General features: G+C 42.3%; 1 long non-coding RNA gene across 2 annotated transcripts; it reads right to left on the reverse strand.

The window, feature by feature from the left end:
- Positions 1-303: 303 nt before the first annotated feature.
- Positions 304-11,746, reverse strand: LOC141986511 (uncharacterized). Of its 2 annotated transcripts, none has more exons than XR_012639305.1 (3): positions 11,632-11,746; positions 3,874-4,013; positions 304-355 (listed from the first exon to the last, which is right to left on the reverse strand). It is a non-coding gene; the product is annotated as an uncharacterized LOC141986511 (long non-coding RNA). The 2 variants fall into 2 exon arrangements; XR_012639304.1 differs by having other exon boundaries at positions 3,874-4,057; positions 11,632-11,720.
- Between the last annotated feature and the right edge of the window lie 9,127 nt (positions 11,747-20,873).

Raw genomic sequence — 20,873 nt, forward strand, 5'->3', positions numbered from 1 at the left:
GTGCCAGCTTCGCCTCCCCTGCCAGCCACAAGCTAGGGGTGCCAGGCCCAACCTCACCCCTAGGGGTGTCACGGGTGCCAGGCCCAGCAGCTCTGTCCCACCACCAGCCAGGGGTGCCAGGCCCAGCCCCACGTCTCTCTCCCTCCTGCCACCAACCAAGGGTGCCAGGCCCAGCCCCCGCCCTGCCTGCCACCAGCCGGGGTGCCAGGCCCTAGTATCCCCCCAGTCCTAGTGGTGTTGGGCCGCATGACCTTTAGCTGAAGTGCAAGGTCATCTCTGTAATGTTACCTCAAAAGTTGTTCTCTTCAGTCTTTATTCAGGTAATGCTTCCATTAATCTTCAGTGGGAGTCTTGCCTGAAATAAGGGTTGCAGGATTGGGCCCAGGTTATATTCATAGGTCACTGATAAATACCCAGCATTAATTCTAGGTAGTTTACAGGCAATGGCTTGTTTAATTTTTGGCTCCTTAAATACTTCATGGTTAGATTCTTGTTTACTGGCTTTTGTTTCTCTCCCAATGGTCCCTATATTTGGACTAGTATTTAACAGATACTTTATTAGATGGAAACAGGAATTTCCACAGAGGAGATCAGCAAGTGGTCCATCTAGGCAAGTTGCTAAATTGAGATGTTTCAGTAAAAGCATAAAATCCCTACAATGTATAATGACAGGTTTCAGAGTAGCAGCCATGTTAGTCTGTATTCTCAAAAAGAAAAGGAGTACTTGTGGCACCTTAGAGACTAACAAATTTATTTAAGCATAAGCTTTCATGACCTACAGCTCACTTCATCGGATGCATTCAGTGGGAAATACAGTGGGGAGATTTATATACACAGAAAACATGAAACAATGGGTGTTATACACACTGTAAGGAGAGGTTTCAGGATAGCAGCCGTGTTAGTCTGTATTCGCAAAAAGAAAAGGAGTACTAGTGGCACCTTAGAGACTAACCAATTTATTTGAGCGTGCATCCGATGAAGTGAGCTGTAGCTCACGAAAGCTTATGTTCAAATAAATTGGTTAGTCTCTAAGGTGCCACAAGTACTCCTTTTCTTTTTACTGTAATGGCAACATTCACCAACATTCCACACAAAGATGGACTACAAGCCATCAGGAACAGTGTCCCCGATAATGTTAAGGCAAACCTGGTGGCTGAACTTTGTGACTTTGTCCTCACCCATAACTATTTCACGTTTGGGGACAATGTATACCTTCAAACCAGCGGCACTGCTATGGGAACCTGCATGGCCCCACAGTATGCCAACATTTTTATGGCTGACTTAGAACAACACTTCCTCAATTCTCATCCCCAATGCCCCTACTCTACTTGCGCTATATTGATGACATCTTCATCATCTGGACCCATGGAAAAGAAGCCCTTGAGGAATTCCACCATGATTTCAACAATTTCCATCCCACCATCAACCTCAGCCTGGACCAGTCCACACAAGAGATCCACTTCCTGGACACTACGGAGCTAATAAGCGATGGTCACATAAACACCACCCTATACCGGAAACCTACTGACCGCTATTCCTACCTACATGCCTCCAGTTTTCACCCAGATCACACCACACGATCCATTGTCTACAGCCAAGCTCTACGATACAACCGCATTTGCTCCAACCCCTCAGACAGAGACAGACACCTGCAAGATCTCTATCAAGCACTCTTACAACTACAGTACCCACCTGCTGAAGTAAAGAAACAAATTGACAGAGCCAGAAGAGTACCCAGAAGTCACCTACAACAGGACAGGCCCAACAAAGAAAATAAATAGAACGCCACTAGCCAACACCTTCAGCCCCCAACTAAAACCTCTCCAATGCATCATCAAGTATCTACAACCTATCCTGAAGGACGACCCATTACTCTCACAGATCTTGGGAGACAGACCAGTCCTCGCTTCAGACAGCCCCCCAACCTGAAGCAAATACTCACCAGCAATCACATAGCACACAACAGAACCACTAACCCAGGAACCTATCCTTGCAACAAAGCCCGTTGCCAGCTGTGTCCACATATCTATTCAGGGGACACCATCATAAGGCCTAATCACATCAGCCACACTGTCAGAGGCTCGTTCACCTGCACATCCACCAATGTGATATATGCCATCATGTGCCAGCAATGCCCCTCTGCCATGTACATTGGTCAAACTGGACAGTCTCTACGTAAAAGAATAAATGGACACAAATCAGATATAAAGAATTATAACATTTATAAACCAGCCAGAGAACACTTCAATCTCTCTGGTCACTCGATTACAGACCTAAAAGTCGCAATATTACAACAAAAAGACTTCAGAAATAGACTCCAACAAGAGACTGCTGAATTGGAATTAATTTGCAAACTGGATACAATTAACTTAGGCTTGAATAGAGCCTGGGAGTGGATGGGTCATTACACAAAGTAAAACTATTTCCCCATGTTTATTTCCCCCCCACCACCACCACTATTCCTCAGACGTTCTTGTCAACTGCTGGAAATGGCCCACCTTGATTATCACTACAAAAGGTTTTTTTCCCCCCCTCTCGCCCCCCCCCTGCTCTCCTGCTGGTATTAGCTCATCTTAAATGATCACTCTCCTTACAGTGTGTATGATAACACTCATTGTCTCCCCACTGTATTTTCCACTGAATGCATCCGTTGAAGTGAGCTGTAGCTCACCAAAGCTTATGCTCAAATAAATTTGTTAGTCTCTAAGGTGCCACAAGTACTCCTTTTCTTTTTACAATGTATAATGACATATTAACATGTCCATGGGGAATTTTCTTCCTAAGCATTTAGTAATAATTCAGTGATAGCTAGAAAATAAAGTATATTGATACAATAATTTGATGGTACGTTTCTAATTGATAATTATTACTGATTTCATAAACTTGTGGGTTGGCAGCAGCTTTCTGCATTAAATTGCATAGTAGTTGAGAGGTTCAGTCTATCAGCTTGCTGAACTGGGAGAATATTTGTAACCTTATTTTGTAGTAGTGGTACAGGATCTTTCAGACTGGAGTGGCTTCTGGAGCAAGAGCCAGTTCCATTGTAACTGCTCAGGAGGGGGAACGAAGGCATTTTTATTTCTCTGTTGACTTATAAAATTGAATTAGTTAAATTTCAGATGCTTGAAGTGTGTAGCGATTCAGTTGCTGTGGAGATGCAGTATTGATTTGCAGTCCCAGCACAATTTGAGTCCCAGCACAATTGAGTCCCAGCACACATTTGAGTCCCAGCACAATTCAAGTGTGTCTTTATAGTCTCAGTAACAATGATAAAACTATGAAAATGAAGGAGACAGATCAGTGTCATACATTACTGGCATGCCATTGAAACATCCCTGTCCTTCGAGGTCACTTCAGCCAGTTCTTAACTCCTTCAGTGGGGTCATTTCCCATTTTGGAAATACTCAGATTTTCTCCTATTAAAAGTCTGTAGGGCAGCAGTTCTCAACCTGCAGCCCAGTTAGCACACAGCTGCATCCCAGCTGTGTGCTAAAGGCCACCGGGCTCGCGCAGTGCGGTCTGGGTTCCTGGCTGTCCGGTCGCCTGGGATGGCCGGCCAGCACGGTCAGTGGTCCGGGACACCTGCCTAGCCTAGCGTAGGCAGGGGTCTGAGCCGGCCAGCAGGGAATATGCGGCCCACAATGATAAATAGGTTGAGAACCGCTGCTCTAGGGCCTTAGAGACATCTTCACACCATTTGATCTTGTTTACCTTTGATCCTAGGTGTCATCTTTTTTCAGTGCAGTCATCTTTGGAAGCCTCACCCCCTTCAGCAAAATTTACCTCATTCTGCAATTATCTCTATTGCTGCAGAATAATTAGTTGCCCTGCTAAATTTGCAAGGCTACATGTAGGATTTTAACTAGAACTTACCAGTCAGTGATCTCTCAGTTCCAGCAGAAAAACATTTTTGCCCTTGATGATCTCCTCTTGTCAAAGGCAGATATCCATTCTCATCCTCCTGGACCTCTGCAGCTTTTGATATTGCTGATCATGAGATGCTGCAGTCCCACCTGAGAGAGGCGGCAGTGATGCTCTAAAATGGTTTAAGTCCTTCCTAGAAGGACTCAGGCAAAAAGCAGTGATGAGAAACTGCACTTCCACCACTAGACTCTGTCACTTGTGGAGGTTCAATTCTCTCTTAAGTCTTATTCAACTTCAACATGCTGCCTCTAGGTGACCTGGTAAGATGTTTTATTAGACAGAGCTGGCCAAATAACAAAGTTGTTGCTTTGCTGGCAATGCTGCAATCAATCAATCAATAAAACCTTTGTTCTGGGTCATATTGAAAATGAACATCTTTTTAAATTGTGGATTAAACTAAACATTCTGACCTGAAACATTTCATTTTGGTTTCAAGCATTTTTTATATATGTTTAAATGCTTAAAAATAAAATTGAAGGAGATTTCTAAATGAAAAGTCATTTTGAATTGAAAAATCTGTTCATTTCATTTTGAAAACAGCAAAACAAGACATTTAGATTTAAAAAAAAGTTTTTTTCCAACTCAAACAATTCAGCAAAACTGGCACAAATTCACAAAATCTGTATTTTTCACCAAAAAAGTTTGTCAAAAAATGTTGTCCAGACCTAGTTATGCACTCATGTGCCAGCAATATGCAGATCAGACACAGGTCTATCTATCCTTCACCACATACCACTACCACCAAGATAGCCCAGTGATTGGAGTAGATCAGCTCATAGGGTACATCTACTACTCCTGGGGAAATTCTGTGCCAAAAAATTAAAAATTCTGCACAATATTTTAAAATTCTGCATATTTTGTCAAAATAACACAATATAATCACGCACAGCTGGGACTTGGGCTTTCAGCTCCAGGTGGTTGCAGCTCAGGCTGTCAGCCCCAGCTACCTGGGGCTGACAGCGGCATCCCAGCTGAAAAAACTGGACAAAGGAAGCATTCTGGTGGAAATCACAAATTCTGCATGAAAAAATAAAATTCTGCAGGGACTATTAATTCTGTGCAAATTCTGCATTATGTAGTGATGCAGAGTTCCAGTAGGAGCAATGTAGACTGCATTCTCCTTTTGGCACCATGTAGAGTATATACCTATATAGCCCGCTAGCATGGGTTTCAATAGCAGTGTAGATGATGAAGCATGGTTTAGGCAAGTAGGGTAAAGACATACCTGAAAAGTATGGGTATGTGGGTATTTATGCTGTTATTTTTAGCAGTGAAGTGTCCTGCTGCCGGAGCCTTTCCTTGCTGCAGGGAAAGACTCCGGCAGTGGGGAAAGGCTCTGATAGCGTCTTGCTGCTGGAGCCCTTCCCCTACCTTAGGGAAGTAGTCCGGCTGTGGGAAAAGGCTACACCCTGCCAGGGCCTTTTCTCACGGCAGTGAAAGGCTCTGGCAGCAGAGAGCTACTAAAGCCTTTCCTTTCTACTTCATCCCTGACAGAGCCTTACACTGTAGCTACATACCATGGTATAAAGGCAGGTTGCTTTTCTCTGCGGCATGTAGTTACAAGTACACTACATGCAGCTACCAGTAGTGTGTAAAGTAGAGATAGTCATAGATGAACAGCTGGTTGAAGCCAAACCCAAGCAAGACAGAGGTTATGCTGTTGGGCAGAAGAAAGCACTTTGAAGAACTTGCAACCACAATGCTGCTTTGTTTCATTTAAGGCATATCACAGGGTGGCACTGGCCCTTTAACAAGGAAGAAACCAGTGCACCTGTGTCAGCTGCTTTCTAACTGGGCCAAGAGAGGCACATGGGCCACATAAATGGGAGCTTCCTGGAGGGTCAGTCAGGAAAAGAAGAAGGGGAGAGATATTAAAGATCAGAAGACTGTAGAAGGTCCCTGAGGAAGGCTGAAGGCAGGAAAGCAGCAAGAGAGGCTTGCTGACTGACCTCCTCAAGCCAGGATGGAGGAGGCTGAAGGCAGGAGAGCAGCAGAAAGATTTGCCTGCTGACTTCTGAGCCGGAGAAGGCTGTGGGCCAGGAGTGAGGGACACTCTCCTGATGAGGATAATCTCCTAGTAGAGAGGCTGTGGAGGTTCCTGCTGGGAAGACCAGGGTTGCACTCCAACTGGGTGGCAGTCCTAGCAGAGGGACAGAAGAGGACTGACAAAGAGCCCAGGTGTGATGGAGTGTGGTATGAGGGGTGCTGAAGGACTAGATGTCTTGGGATTTTAAGGAGTACATGCAGGGAGGTGAGAAATGGATTATGTGGGGGACTTTTGTTATGGACTGTTTGTACTATGTTTTTGTAATAAACTGGCTGCAAGGAGGGTATTTCTGAGTCAAAAAAGAATGTTGTGGAGTGTCTTAAAGGGGAAACTTAGGCAGACAGATCTGTTTGGCTGCAGGAGGGTGCTCCAGGTGGGATGACAAAGCACACACATCAATTGATCAGTTCAGTCCGTAGCTTAGGAATGCTCCTAGATTCTTGCCGATTCTAACCTCTCACATACAACAGCATCCATGAGTAAAGCTTTTAGTATCTCCAGTTGGCTAGAAGACTGTCCCATCCTGGCAGACAATGATCTGCTTTGGTTATACAAGCCTATGTCACCTCCTATCTGAACTACAGCCAGGCAATACACCTTGATGTGAAACCATCAGTACTTAAGAAACCTCAGCTAGTACAGAATGCTGTAGCATGTGCTGGAAGCACATCAGACCTGTCCTCTGCTCTCTACACTGGCTTTCTATAGCATATCCAGTCAAGTTCAAGACCTCAGTCTTATCCTCCAAATACTCCCTAGCCTGGGCCTAGGATATCTACAAGATCACCTAATGCTTTGGAATGAAGACTACAGTTGACAACTCTGCTCCTCAGGCCCAATGGAGTTTTGTACAATAAGGGTAAAGTTCAACTGTCCAGGAGACAGATCTTTCTTGGGACAAGACTGTAGAGCAAGCTCTCCCAGAAATTAAAGACCCTCACAAACCTCACCACCTTCCAGTCCAGAGTTTACTTCTTCAACCTGTCTTCTCTAATTTAAATAGAGAGCAGCATGTGAATTAAAAAAAAAAAAAAAACTAAAAAAATTAAGCTCTACCAAAACAAAACGCTACCCTGCACACACAGCTCTTCCCCTAGGGTGAGCATGAGAAAGAACAAACCATGTGACATGTTAGTCATGTTGCTTAATACACTATTGGAAGGTACATAGGTTCTTATACTGCCCTTATCACTGTAGTATCTATGTAGAAAGAACAAATGCTATTTATATCGGTGTATTTGCTTGTACAAAGATCATTTTTATCTTGAAGTGTGACTTTGCTGGAGATGATATACACACGCACACTCTTCTAAGTGTTCATTTTGATAGAAGTCTGGAAAATGCCACAATTCTAGAGTTTGAATATAACAGGTGGCTGTGAAACTACATTTTCCCTAACACTAGAAACCGGTAGCCCAGTGGCACTCAACCATGAACTGAACATAACATAGGAATGGCCATACTTGGCCAGACAAAAGGTCCATCTTGCTCAGTATCCTGTCTTTTAACAATGGCCAATACCAAGGACTTCAGAGAGAATGAACAGAACAGGTAATCATCAAGTGATCCATCCATCCCCTGTCACCCATTCCCAGTTTCTGGCAAACAGAGTCTAGGGACACCATCCCTGCCCATCCTGGCTAATAGCCGTTGATGGACCTATCCTCCATGAACTTATCAAGTTCTTTTTTGAAACCTGTTATAGTCTTGGCCTTCACAACATGCTCTGGCAAAGAGTTCCACAGGTTGACTGTGCATTGTTTGAAGAAATACTTCCTTTTGTTTGTTTTAAACCTGCTGCCTATTAATTTCATTTGGTGACCCCTAGTTCTTGCATTATGAGGAGGAGTAAATAACACTTCTTTATTTACTTTCTCCACACCAGTCATGATTTTATAGGCCACTATCATATCCCCCCCTTAGTCGTTTCTTTTCCAGGCTAAAAAGTCCTAGTTTTACTAATCTCCCCTCATATGGAAGCTGTTCCATATCCTTAATCATTTTTGTTGCCCTTTTTTATACCTTTTCCAATTCCAATATATCTTTTTGCGATGGGGTGACCACATCTGCACACAGTATTCAAGATGTGAGCGTACCATGGATTTATATAGAGGGAATATGATATTTTCTGTCATATTATCTATCCTTTTCTTAATGATTCCCAACATTCTATTAGCTTTTTTGACCGCTGCTGCATATTAGGTGGATGTTTTCAGAGAACTATCCACAATGACTCCAAGATCTCTTTCTTGAGTAGTAACAGCTAATTTAGAGTCAATTAATCAGAGCATATCTCAACGAACCATAAAAGATACATAATTTGCTATCTCACTATTTTCAAAAAGTCCTCTTCTATCAATATACCTGCCACCCTGTCTGTGTTACTAGTTTTCCGTTACCATTTTTTCACAGTGTAAACACCACATGGTCCTCTGCAAGGGGTAGGATGCCTTACTGAACTCAGAAGAAGAGCCACCTGCAAGAGTATGAAGAACTGGTAGCTAGGGTTGTGTCTCACTTCTATACTCCTATCTTTTTGGTACACTACTGGAGTGGAATACATTCAATTACTCCTGAGGGAATTCTGGACCAAAAAAATAAAAATACTGCACACAATATTTTAAAATTCTGCAGATTTTGTCAATAAATAAATGTGGAGGCTCCAGGATGGAGTGGAGAGCACAGGCCACTGGCTGCACAGAGATGACCCTGAAGCTCCTCCCCTCCCAGGGGCACAGACTTGGTGGTAAAGCTACATCTGATCCTGACACAGCTCAAGGGCTGGGCCTTCCCCAGAAACACCCCAGGGCCCTGCACCTTCGCACCAGGCACATCAGGTGTGGGGCAGGCAAGCCCAGCCCAGCAGGATCCACATGTGGAGTGGCTTTATGTGGGGTGAGACTCATGAGAGGTTTCTTTGTGGGGTAAACTGGGTGCAAGTGGCTCAATGGGTGGTGCAGGGGGATCTGGATGCAAAGGGGCTCATGGGGTGTGTGTTTTGGGTGCAGGGGTAATGGGACTCTGCAGGGGGCTCCAAGTGACAGTGGTAGGGGCTCAGCAGGAGGGGTCTGGGTGTGGGGGGCACAGTGGGGGAGTTGGGCTTGGTGATGTTGGGGTCCAGGTGCAGTTGCTTGGGGCTCAATGGGTTGGGGGTCCAGGTGCAGGGGGTTTGTCAGGGTTGTTCAGATGCAGGGGTGTTGGGGCTCCAAATATAGGGCGTAGTCTGGATGCAGTCATGGGGTCCAGATGCTGGGGGGGGGGAGAGACTCACTGGGGGGTCCGTGTGCAGGGGGGCTCCATATGCAAGAGGTGAGGCTTGGCAGGGTGGGCTTGATTGGGGAGGATCTGGGGAGGGTCCAGATGCAGAGGGTAAGGTTCAGTGGGGTGGGGTTTTCAGGAGTGGTGGTTTCCATGGAGGGTTCTCGGTGTGTGTGTGGGGGGTGAAGCTTGGTGGGGAGTCTGGATATGGGTGGGGTGACACCCTCACACCCCAATATTCACCACCGTCACGTAATTAGGATACGTTTTGTACAAAGTATGCCTTGTGTGATATCATTCTAAAAGTCTTGATCTGCTAGATATTAATATCTCATTGGATTGTATGTGTTATCGTCATATGTGAAGTTATGAAGTTTGGCTATGTATGTGTTACTGAAAAATGTTGTGAGGTTGAAAACACCCACAAGCAACCTTTCAGGTACAACAGTATAAAGGCCAAACAATGTTAATGTTATTGAGGAAATTCACACAAGCACAAGGATTACCCCAGGAACTGTGTACAATAGAAACCTGTCAGAGGTAGCCCTACACAATGGCAACTGTTTGGCCCAGGTCACAGCAAAAGAGCTTTCCAGCAAGTGGGAAGAAGATATAAAAGGGGGGACAATGACATCATGATGGTACCTCACTCCCCCTACAACAACACACCTGGAAACATCTGAGGAACAAAGACAGAACTGTGGGAAGTGATGGTCCCAGGCTAGAGGGATTTCTAGCCTGTGTATGAAAACCTGGGAAACCCAAGCTAAAAAGCCGAGGCAGCTTGTGCTTTAAGAATCTGCCAGCCTGTTTATCACTCAGGGTGAGAATCTGCTAAATCATATCCTACCTATCTAGTGTGTTAAGCTCAGTTTGCGGTTTTGTTTATTTGCTAGGTGAGAATCTGCTTTGATCTGTTTGCTATCTCTTCTAATCATTTAAAATCTATCTTTTGTAGTTAATAAACTTGTTTTTATTTTGTATAACACCAGTGTGTGGAAATTATAACTTGGGGCAGAAAGCTCTTGCATATCTCTCTCCACATTAAGGGAGGTGGCAAATGGTATGATCTTATGCTGTACAGTTCCATGTGCAGCGCAAGACGGTATAATTTTGGGTTTACACTCCAGAGGGGGCTGCGTGCCTTAGGAAGTGGGAGGTGCCTTAACTGAGCCTTCCCATGCAGAGCTGATTTCAGGATGTGTGTGTGTAGCTGCAGCTCGCTGTGTCCCTACCCGTATGTGTGCTGGTGGGGGCCTGAGGGCCTGTCACAGCAGTAGAGTGTAAAAGGAGTCCAGGCTGGTAGGCCAGGTGGGCTCAGTGGTACCCCAGTTCCAGGTGGCACCCTGCGGTGAACCCATCACAGAGGTCTGGATGCATGGGGTTTGGGTGGACAGGGGAGCAGCTCCCTGTACAGGGACGCTTCTCCCACATCTGAGGTGTAATGGGGGCAGAAAGCAGGGGGCTGGGTGCGTCCTGCAGCTGGAGGAGGTTTCTGGGGTGGGTCTGACCTGGCCCCGGCCCAAGTCACTCCTTGCAGGAGGAAGAGCAAGTCCTGTCCTGCCCGTCCCTAGCTCAGCTGGGACTAGCAACTGAACCCAATGCAGGGTAGGAGCCACCGGCTGGGGCATTCTCAGCACCCACGGTGATTTACCTCTCTGCCAGCTGCTCCGGGTGCCCAAAACAATGCACCCATACTTCTGGGGAGGGGCACGTGACCGCTTTTACGGCCTCCCTTTGCTTCCCCATCAGACAGTCATTTTTCTGTGGGGAAGCAAAGAAATCTTGGGGGAACATGAATTCTGCACACATGCAGTGGCACAGAATTTCCCCAGAAGTAACATTCTGTGCAATAGTTTACCATGGAGTACATGTAATTAACTATCCCATGTATAAACCTAATCTACTTGCCAATAGCTCTGGAACTGTGATTCCCAAGGCCTCCTTCCACTGGATTTTAAGATTCCCTAATTTTACATCCTCTGACCTAATTAGTTCTAAATGAAGTAGCCACTGGATTACTGAGCAATTCCCTTCCTGAAATGTTTCCATTTTAGAGCTAGGACTGAAGTTGAAAATCCTGTAACCTAACCCCTATCTCTAAATTCTAAAAGGTCACAATTGGCGGTATCTGCAAAAAATGTCTTCCAAGTCAACCAAATTGCCCCAGTATATTTCAAGACTATATCTTGAAAACAGCAAACAGTTATTTAAGCTACAGTATACTAACTCCATTTCGCCTCAGACACATAATGTTCCTAAATTCTATTCTTAGAAACAGGTTCTGCCACATAACAGCTTTCTGGGAGACCGACAGAAATTGCTTCAGGACTCTTAAGAAGCATGACTGCACACTTCCCACGTATATCTGGAAATGCAGTTAATAAGAAATGGTTTCTTACTAGAACTGTGGTTCTTTGGGATGCAATGCAGATGTGTATTCCACTTCGGGGTGCGCGCACCCAGCCTGCTGGAGCCAGAGATTCTGCTTAGCAATACCCGTAGAGTTCTGCCACTTGCACCTTGTGGCTGTGGCCCCTCCCCTGGCTATATGAGGTGGTGCTGCCCTGACCCCCCTCAGTTCCTTTGCACCAAACACCCATGAGAGGAGACTCTGATGCAGAAGGGACAGAGGGTGGGTCATGGAATACACAATCTGCATCATATCGCCAAGAACCAGTTACAGTAAGTTACCATTTCTTCTTTTTTGTGTAGCTGCAATGTGTATTCCTCTTAGGTGACTCCCAAGTAGTATTCCCAGGAGGTGGGGCTTGGAGTTTACCTAAATAAGGATCACAGGACCACCTTTCCGAAGATTGTATCCACTCTGGAAGATGCAGTAATGGCATAATGGTCTGTAAATATATGAATGGAAAACCACAGGGCAGCTTTGCAAATATTCAATTTGGATATGTTACTGAGGAATGCTATTGACATTGCTTACTCTCTTGTTGGATGCATTCTTATCTGCTGAGGAGGCATAGCCAAAGCTATTTCATATGCAGTCTTGATACAGGATGTTATCCACTGAGAGATGGTCCGTGAAGAGACTACTTGACCCTTCATGTGGTCTGCATATGATATGAACAGGCAAGGTGAAACACAAAATGGTTCAGTCCAAGATATGTAGACTCTGCTCCTCCACAAATGAATGCAGCTTAGGGAAAAAAACAGATAAATATACTCCTGGTTCAAATGAAACTGAGACCCCACTTTAGACAAAAATTTGGGGTATAGTCGTAAAATTATCTTGGTCTTTGGAGAACTGTGTCTAAGGAAGCCCTATCATCAGAGCCTGCAACTCACACACCCTCCTTGTGGATGTAATCGCTACCAGGAATGCAGTTTTCTGTCCCAAGAGGAGCAGTGGACAAGTGTCAAGGTTCCTTCCCCACTCTGAACTCTAGGGTACAGATGTGGGGACCTGCATGAAAGACCCCCTAAGCTTATTCTTACCAGCTTAGGTTAAAAACTTCCCCAAGGGACAAACTTTATCTTGTCCTTGAACCGTATGCTGCTGCCATCACCAAGCGTTTTAAACAAAGAACAGGGAAAGAGCCCACTTGGAGACGTCTTCCCCCAAAATATTCCCCCCCCAACCCTACACCCCCTTTCCTGGGGAAGACTTGATAAGAATCCTCACCAATTTGTACAGGTGAACACAGACCCAAACCCTTGCATCTTAAGAACAATGAAAAATCAATCAGGTTCTTAAAAGAAAAATTTTAATGAAAGCAAAGGTAAAAGAATCATCTCTGTAAAATCAGGATGGTAAATACCTTACAGGGTAATCAGATTCAAAACCTTAAGTTACAAAAAGACACAAAAACAGGACTATACATTCCATCCAGCACAGCTTATTTTACCAGCCATTAAACAAAAGGAAATCTAACGCATGTTCTAGCCAGATTACTTACTAACTTAATAGGAGTTGTAAGGCTGCATTTCTGATCTGTTCCCAGCAAAAGCATCACATAGACAGACAAAACCTTTGTGTGTCCCCCCAGATTTGAAAGTATCTTGTCCCCTCATTGGTCATTTTTGGTCAGGTGCCAGCGAGGTTATCTTAGCTTCTTAACCCTTTACAGGTGAAAGGGTTTTGCCTCTGGCCACGAGGGATTTTATAGCACTGTATACAGAAAGGTGGTTACCCTTCCCTTTATATTTATGACAGCAAGATACTAGATACAAAATACTCTCCATTTCTTTGGAGAGGTGCCTGCTCCCGAACATGAAGCGGCAGAGCTCTCGAAGCCCAAGCTTGATCTTTGACCCCATGAGGGCCTCGGTACCAGTTCAAGCCACATGGCCTGTTCGAGCAGGTGCTGCTGGAGGCGAAATGAGTCACCTGAGTTCTTTTCTTGAACAATCTAGAGATCATGGAACACTCCTTGAGGTGAGCCTTGCCGAGACAGAGTAAGCACCACATGTGGGGATTGCTCCTCCACCTGAAGGACAACGTTTAAACCCCGGTGAGGGCATCACTAGAGAAGCAGACAACTAACGAACACTAATTACTAACAACCACTAACTATACATGATAAGTCTATTTGCGAGGTTGTGAGGCTACAACCACACAGAGCTCTGGCTCCAGCCCCGGGTGGTGAGAAGGAACTGAGGAGGGTTGGGGTGGCGCTACCTCATATAACCAGGAGATGGGCCACAGCCACAAGGCATGAGTACTGCCCCTCTATGGGTACTGCTAAGTAAAATCCCTGGCTCCGGCATGCTGGGCACACACACACCTAAGTGAAATACAAGTCTGCATCTACTTGAAGAACTACCAACTACTTCATTTGCCTTAGCAGGTCATGGATAGTGAAGAGGAAAGTCTCATTCTCTGTTAACTAAATCTGAGATAGACTGTGCTGCCCACTAACTGTTCAATGATGAGGGCCAATGTAAAGGCATATACTTGTAATAATATGGGACTGTGAGTCTCGGCCCCTGGGAACCTACGCCTTTGGAAAATCATATGGTGGTCAGTTTTATTCTAGACTGGCTTTTCTGCCAAATCAAAAACACATCTATACTTTCCTAAAAATTCAGATGAGAACGTCAGTAGGAAACATTCTGAGGAATTAGCTTATCAGCAGAGCAATACTCAAGCAAGAAGTGTTCCATGGTAATTAGTAGAGCGGCCTGAATGTCAGGACTTCTAGTGCTAGCTCTCCCATTGTCTTGCAACGTGACCTTGGGAAGCCTCTTCTCTGTGTTTCAGTTTGCCCATCTGTGAAATGTGTCCAATAGCTACCTATCTTACAGGGGGTTTGTGAAGCTTAATTAAAATGTATGAAAGTCCTCTGAGATCCTTAAAAGAAAAGGTGCTACATTATTACAAAAATAATCATAGTTAGAAGTGCTAATTTAGAGGCTAATTAATTAAGATGAGCTATTATCAGCAGGAGAAAAAAAACTTTTGTAGTGATAATAGCTCCTTAATTAATTAGCCTCTTAGAGTTGGTGTGGCAACTTCCACCTTTTCATGTTCTCTGTATGTATATATATCTTCTTACTATATGTTCCATTCTATGCATCTGATGACGTGAGCTGTAGCCCACGAAAGCTTATGCTCAAATAAATTTGTTAGCCTCTAAGGTGCCACAATTCCTGCTGTTCTTTTTGCGGATACAGACTAACACGGCTGCTACTCTGAAACCTGCCACAGATATTTAGGTACCTATTCCCATTTAAATTAGCTAGGGCTAGGTGCCTAAATATCTTAAAGGATCTGGGCATGAGTAACTTGACCAGAGCCAGAGCTGTCACTGAAGGGTGAACAGGCGCACTGAAGGATTGCCCTGGGAGAACTGCATAATTAAATTAATTATTTATGCTTGCAGCCTACAGTGGGACTGCAACTGTGCAGAATGGAACGTTGGTGGATGACATGATGCTTAGCCTTGTTCTCAGAGGGAGTGCAGTCACAGCGATGGGGTGAAACACTAGTGCACCATTGTGAAAACTGTCATGTGTAGCTGCGTGGTGTGGTACAAATGTCCTAGGGGTAGCAATGCTAACATTCTCCTAAAGCTTTATCAGCTTTAGAGTCAGTTTTCTAGTTTTAGTTAAACTAACATATCAATCTAAATTACTGCCAAAAAGGACAATCCTGGATAATTCCCAGACCATGAAAAATTACAGCTTATGTCATGCTAGGGAGCAGCTGTCCACATGACGTTGCATAATTTCATTAATAATAATACTTTGGACTTGTATAGCACCGCTCATTCAAGACTCTCAGAATACTGTAAAATCGCTCTTAAATGACCTCAGGACATAGGCAATAATCACTTGCTGAAGGAGGTGTGTCAGAGATGTATCTGGTGAGCCAAATTTATGCTTGGTGTAATTTCACTGACTTCATTGGATTTACATCAGCAAGAGGTTTCACCTAGAGCTCCACTGAAGTCAACAGAATTCCACCCATATGGAACAGCCTGCAGAATTGGAGTATAAAGACAGGACCTGGAGGATACTATACCCTGTTACAAATGTAGGGGAAATTTGGGTAAGCAGAATGTAATTATTCAAGTAAAAGCTTAGGTAGAACTAGGCTTTTTTGGGCAGGGACTATCATTTATTACATGTTCGTGCAGCACCTAGCACAAAGGCCCAACCTCACTATGGCCTTTAGGAGCTATCACAATATAAATGTTAAATAATAATAATGAACATATATCTATTATGCATCATTTTCATAGAAGCTAAAATAATGTATTTTTTGGTATAGCTAAGGGGAAAGCCCCCCTTTCCAGTAGGAAATGGAGTAATAAACAATGCTGGTATGAATTTAAAGAAAGGATAATGGCACAGGTAAGAAACCAACAAGAACTGCTTCTAGAAAGAAGGACTTCTTTCTCAAGGGGACTAAAACTGGATAAGCCATTGTGGGAAAAATATTGCCATATAAGAAGAAATGAGGAGATAGAGACCCTACAGTATGCTTTCAGAATGCTGTCTCAGTGCCCATGGCTTCTACAAGCCTGTTACCGTTTAAAAACTTGCAGTTGTGTGGGGGAGAAAAAGCATATTGAGCCATGCACACAATCAAATGTTTTTAATACAAGATAGGAAATTTTAAAGGACAATGTGTGTTTGTGTCAAGCTGAAAGAAGGCAACTCCTACTACCTGGATAACATTTAAAAAATGTTGTTTTGGAACCCATACATTATAGCCTGTGTGGAAATCCATTTTTTTCCAATCTATTTTTTCTTGCCCTTTTTCCCTTCAAACACACTTTTTAATGACACACAAACCAGAGAAGCACCATTTGTGTCATTGCATAACTATATGGCTGCTAGAATTCCTTTGCCATGCCATTTCAAAGTTATGATATGACAGAAAGGAATTAACTCATTTGGTACCTGAATAGTAACTACCTTGAAAGCCCATGATGCATGAACAAACCATTCCACGCAGAGGTGCATTAAGATGCATCTTAGTAGAATTTAAAAAGACCATAAATGAAGGGCAAGTCTTACTATACTCCCTTGTGGAAGATACCCATTGATAGATGGAGCTTTGGATTTGTCCAATGATCCCAGGTTTAAGGCCACATTTTAAGTGGTGACCCCTGTACCCAGGGGTGGTCCACATGGGAAACTCATTGTAGGTCTTGGGTCTAGGTCTTTGTAGGTCTGACCACAGAAGACAAAGTTTATTAAGCAGCCAAAAAATGTTGATGGCTCCTTTCCTGTACATACAGATTGCAATATTAATGAGAAATACCTTTTCCATCTTCAGACAGTCAGGAAACTGTCTTTTTCTTTTAAGTGAAGACTTTGCCTCTGTGATCTGCCCTTTTGTCACATCCCGAATAAACAGTCTACAACAACTCATTCTACATGTGTATGAAGGTAAATGCCACAAGAAAACTGAAATTTGCCCAGCATACAGCAGGTCACCGAGTGAGTGACAAAAACTAGCAAAACATCATGCACCCCACTGGCTCTCTTGAATTCAAAATCCTAATCTACAGTACCTTTAATTTTAGTGGCACCTCAGAAACAACACACCAAGACAACTATACTCCAATAAGGATGCTGCTGCTAGATAGACATGAGATAAGACTCTCAGGGCAGAGGATAGTCTCCTCAGCAAGCTATGCAGCTCATTATTAGAAGACCTTACTTTGTTTATAATCTAAATGCAAGACCAATCTTTTTTCCCGGGCCCTTCTTCAGTAACACCAGCCCCTGCTATGACCACTATTCAAGACGGAGGATAAGAGAAAGAGGAGGAAGAGGAAAGACAAGATTAAAAGGAACACTGAGAAAAATGTTCTGGAATATGAATAGATGGAAGAATGAAACTCATTTAGAGTTGGTTTAAGATACCTAGAGTTATCATATGGAGTTTAGATAGCACAGTGATAACCACCCTAAAAATACCTACGGCCCTTTGTTTTCAGTTTTTATTTTAATTTAATTTTTCTCAGGAATTTATCAGTGTTTATTACTACAACAAAAACAGGTGAAAATCGGTACAAAAACTATTAATAATAATTGTTCTGGGTAAATATCGGGGTTTATTTTGGTGGACGGAAGGACAGGGGGGAAAAGTATTCAATAGATTAATGCTTTGATGAACGGAATTCAATGTGGTTTGCTGCAGAACTAAAACAGAACTCAAAACAAAATGCCACTGATAAGTTTAAGAAAACAATATATCTCTAATCCCCAAGTAAAACTTTTCATTTGAATAAACAATTTACTGTTGTATACTTAGAACTATTAGCCTGTAACTTCAATGCTACAACATTTGCAGTGCATACACCCAACTTCATCCTTTTCTCCCGTTTTTGTTTTTTAAAATCTTTTGAATACAGTATTTGTTTCTGTTCTGAAATGTATTCTGATATGGATTTTTGTTTTCTTCCCATTTTTGTTTAGATCTTTAAACCATTATCTGCTAACGACTTGAAATGTGTGCATGGTAGGTGTGAGACTCATCAGTAAATTCGTGCCTGTTTGCGTATATATATCTTCTAGACTAATACATAGCCTTACTTCAACATGCAGCTTTGCATATACAGACTAATGTATTATCATAATACGTATATCTCATGAAATGTATTGTATTTTCCTAACAAAACAAGTTATTTTTTACATATTTGAAAGATACAAAAGTAGGGTGAAAATTGAAAAAAAAAACCCCAGATAATACTTTTTGTAAAATCCGGGATTTTTTCGGTAAAAATCAGTTTAAACTGAAAATGAAGATGCTTAAAAATACGTTAAATAGATACGTTGTTCATAGTCCATAATTAATAGATCTATTAAGTTAGAATAATGATTCACAGTTACCATTGAATAGCACATCATTATTACAAATAAAGGTATATGTTTTAATAACTAATTACTTCTCAGTTACTAAGGCTGTCTCTGGATGATTTGAATACTAACTTCATCTTTTCAGTAATCCCCTCCCCTTACCCTCCTCTTCCATCTCATTGATAAACCACAAGTGCAATCCGATCCCCCTCAAATGGTCAGATATCTCCTTCTGTAATCCCATCCCTCTGAAGTGATCAGATCCTCTAATCCTTCCTTATGCTGGACCGTGTTAAGTAATTATTAATATGCAGGCCCTACAGTTCGTTGTCTGAACTAATTTATTTATCCCATTCCCACCATTTTCCAAAATGCTAAAATTCTTGAGAATGCCACTGTATTTTATTCTTTGTTACAATTTGCTGCAGGTTTGTCATGCTTGAGAAGATTTAATTTTGACTGTTGGAAATGTGTGCTAAATAGGGGTTATTTGTCTCAGAATTCCCTGAGTCAATTAACCAAAAGTTTCTTGAGATGGCACTTTTAGTACCATATGGATTTTTTAAATGAGTAGTAATTAAAAAACCTGTATGGTTCTAAAACTGCCATGTCTATTCACAAGATGAAAGCTCTTAAATGTAATAATTACTTGCATCAAGATATGTCTCAAATTATCTTGATTTCATTTCAGCCAGGGTCCAGCTGCTGACAGTTAAGACACACAGTTGGAGTAGCTGGCTGCTTTCAAGCTGCTGCTGGATCAGTCTGAAAAGGAGATTTCAAACTATGATGAATAAAACAGTATGTTTCTCCTGTTGAAAAAACACTTAGCAAATCGTAGAGTATCCCCAGAGAGAAGAACCCATGCTAAACATATAGTTATTTATAAGGGACTGGGTTGACAGTTTGGTCCTGCCTATATGCAAGGACAAATCTATGCTAACACCCGGTCAAAAACATAGTTTAGTTCAGAAAGGTTTTTCTTTGTGTGTTATAGCCTCTTCCTCTAAGGATTAGGATTTCATTTGTGTACTGTGTGACAGCACTCATCTAACCTGTGAAACTGATCCCATTAAGTTTGGTTGCTTAATACCTGACTAACTGGTGGGAACCAAATTGTTGTAACTAGGTTAAAAAAAAGTCCTAGACTTTTTTTTTTCTTTTTTAATAAACAATTTGGGTCTATATACATTGGCAAGACCAATATGTTATACATCCATGCTTAAACATGCTGTTTCGCAGGCCCAGCAATGCATTCAGGTTGGACTCTCTTCCATCAGCACATGACAGAGCGCAAATAATTCTGCAAACACATGCCTAACTTTAAGTAGGAGTAGTGTCATTGAAGTCAATTAAGTCAACAGAGCTACTCACATGCATAAAGTTAAGAAGGTGTATAAACATTTACTGGATTGGGACCTTATTCAACAAATTTTGATCCTTTTTCATGAGTTGACTGCAAAAAGATTAGCATTTTCTTGAATTTATTTGTAATTTGAAGTCAAATCATTTCTGTCAATAACCCTGACCTACAGCTTGCTCAAAAACAGTTGCAAGATTTTGATACAGTATTCAGAATTCAAGTTATGGACACACAAGTTGCATGTTGTGTTTCTGTTTCTTGTTTGGAGGAGGACAAAATTTGCTTTCTGCAATATTCCCTTAAATTATGTTTGTCAGAACTTGATTTTTTGTGTAACTGACGGATATTATCAATTTTTATTTTTAAGAATTTTTTCTTTATCTACTTAAATTTTCACAGTTGCACAAAATTGTAGGTTTTAAGCATTTCTTTTTCAATTTTTATTTATTTAAATTTTCACAGCTGTGAGCAGCTATAGGGGAATCAGAAAAATTATTTAATGACAGTAGACCTTGAGATTCAAAAAGTTAAAGCTTTATAACCATTAAAATACAAGCTGTCAACCTTATGTCAAAATATACAAAGTAAATGTCCTTAAATCAAACTCTAATAAGTTCTCAAGCAGCATTTTTTGTACTTTGCCTATCTGTAAATTTTGATTATCAATGATGGAAATATTTTTAATCAGTTTGTGTGTACAGGGAAATCAACATTTACCGATAAGAGTCTAATCCTTTCAAGCCTACTTATAATGTGCTCTTTTGGTAAAGGTTCCTGATAATAAATTCACCTGCAGAAAGCATAAACACACAGTTGAAGGTTTCAGAGTGGTAGCTGTTAGTCTGTATCACCAAAAATAATGAGGAGTCCTTGTGGCACCTTAGAGACTAACAAATTGATTTGGGCATAAGCTTTCGTGGGCTAGAACCCACTTCATCAGATGCATGGAGTGAAAATACAGGAGCAGGTATAAATACATGAAAGGATGGGGGTTGATTTACCAAG

This window comes from Natator depressus, chromosome 1 (assembly GCF_965152275.1).
Source record: "Natator depressus isolate rNatDep1 chromosome 1, rNatDep2.hap1, whole genome shotgun sequence".
Lineage (NCBI taxonomy): Eukaryota > Metazoa > Chordata > Testudines > Cheloniidae > Natator > Natator depressus.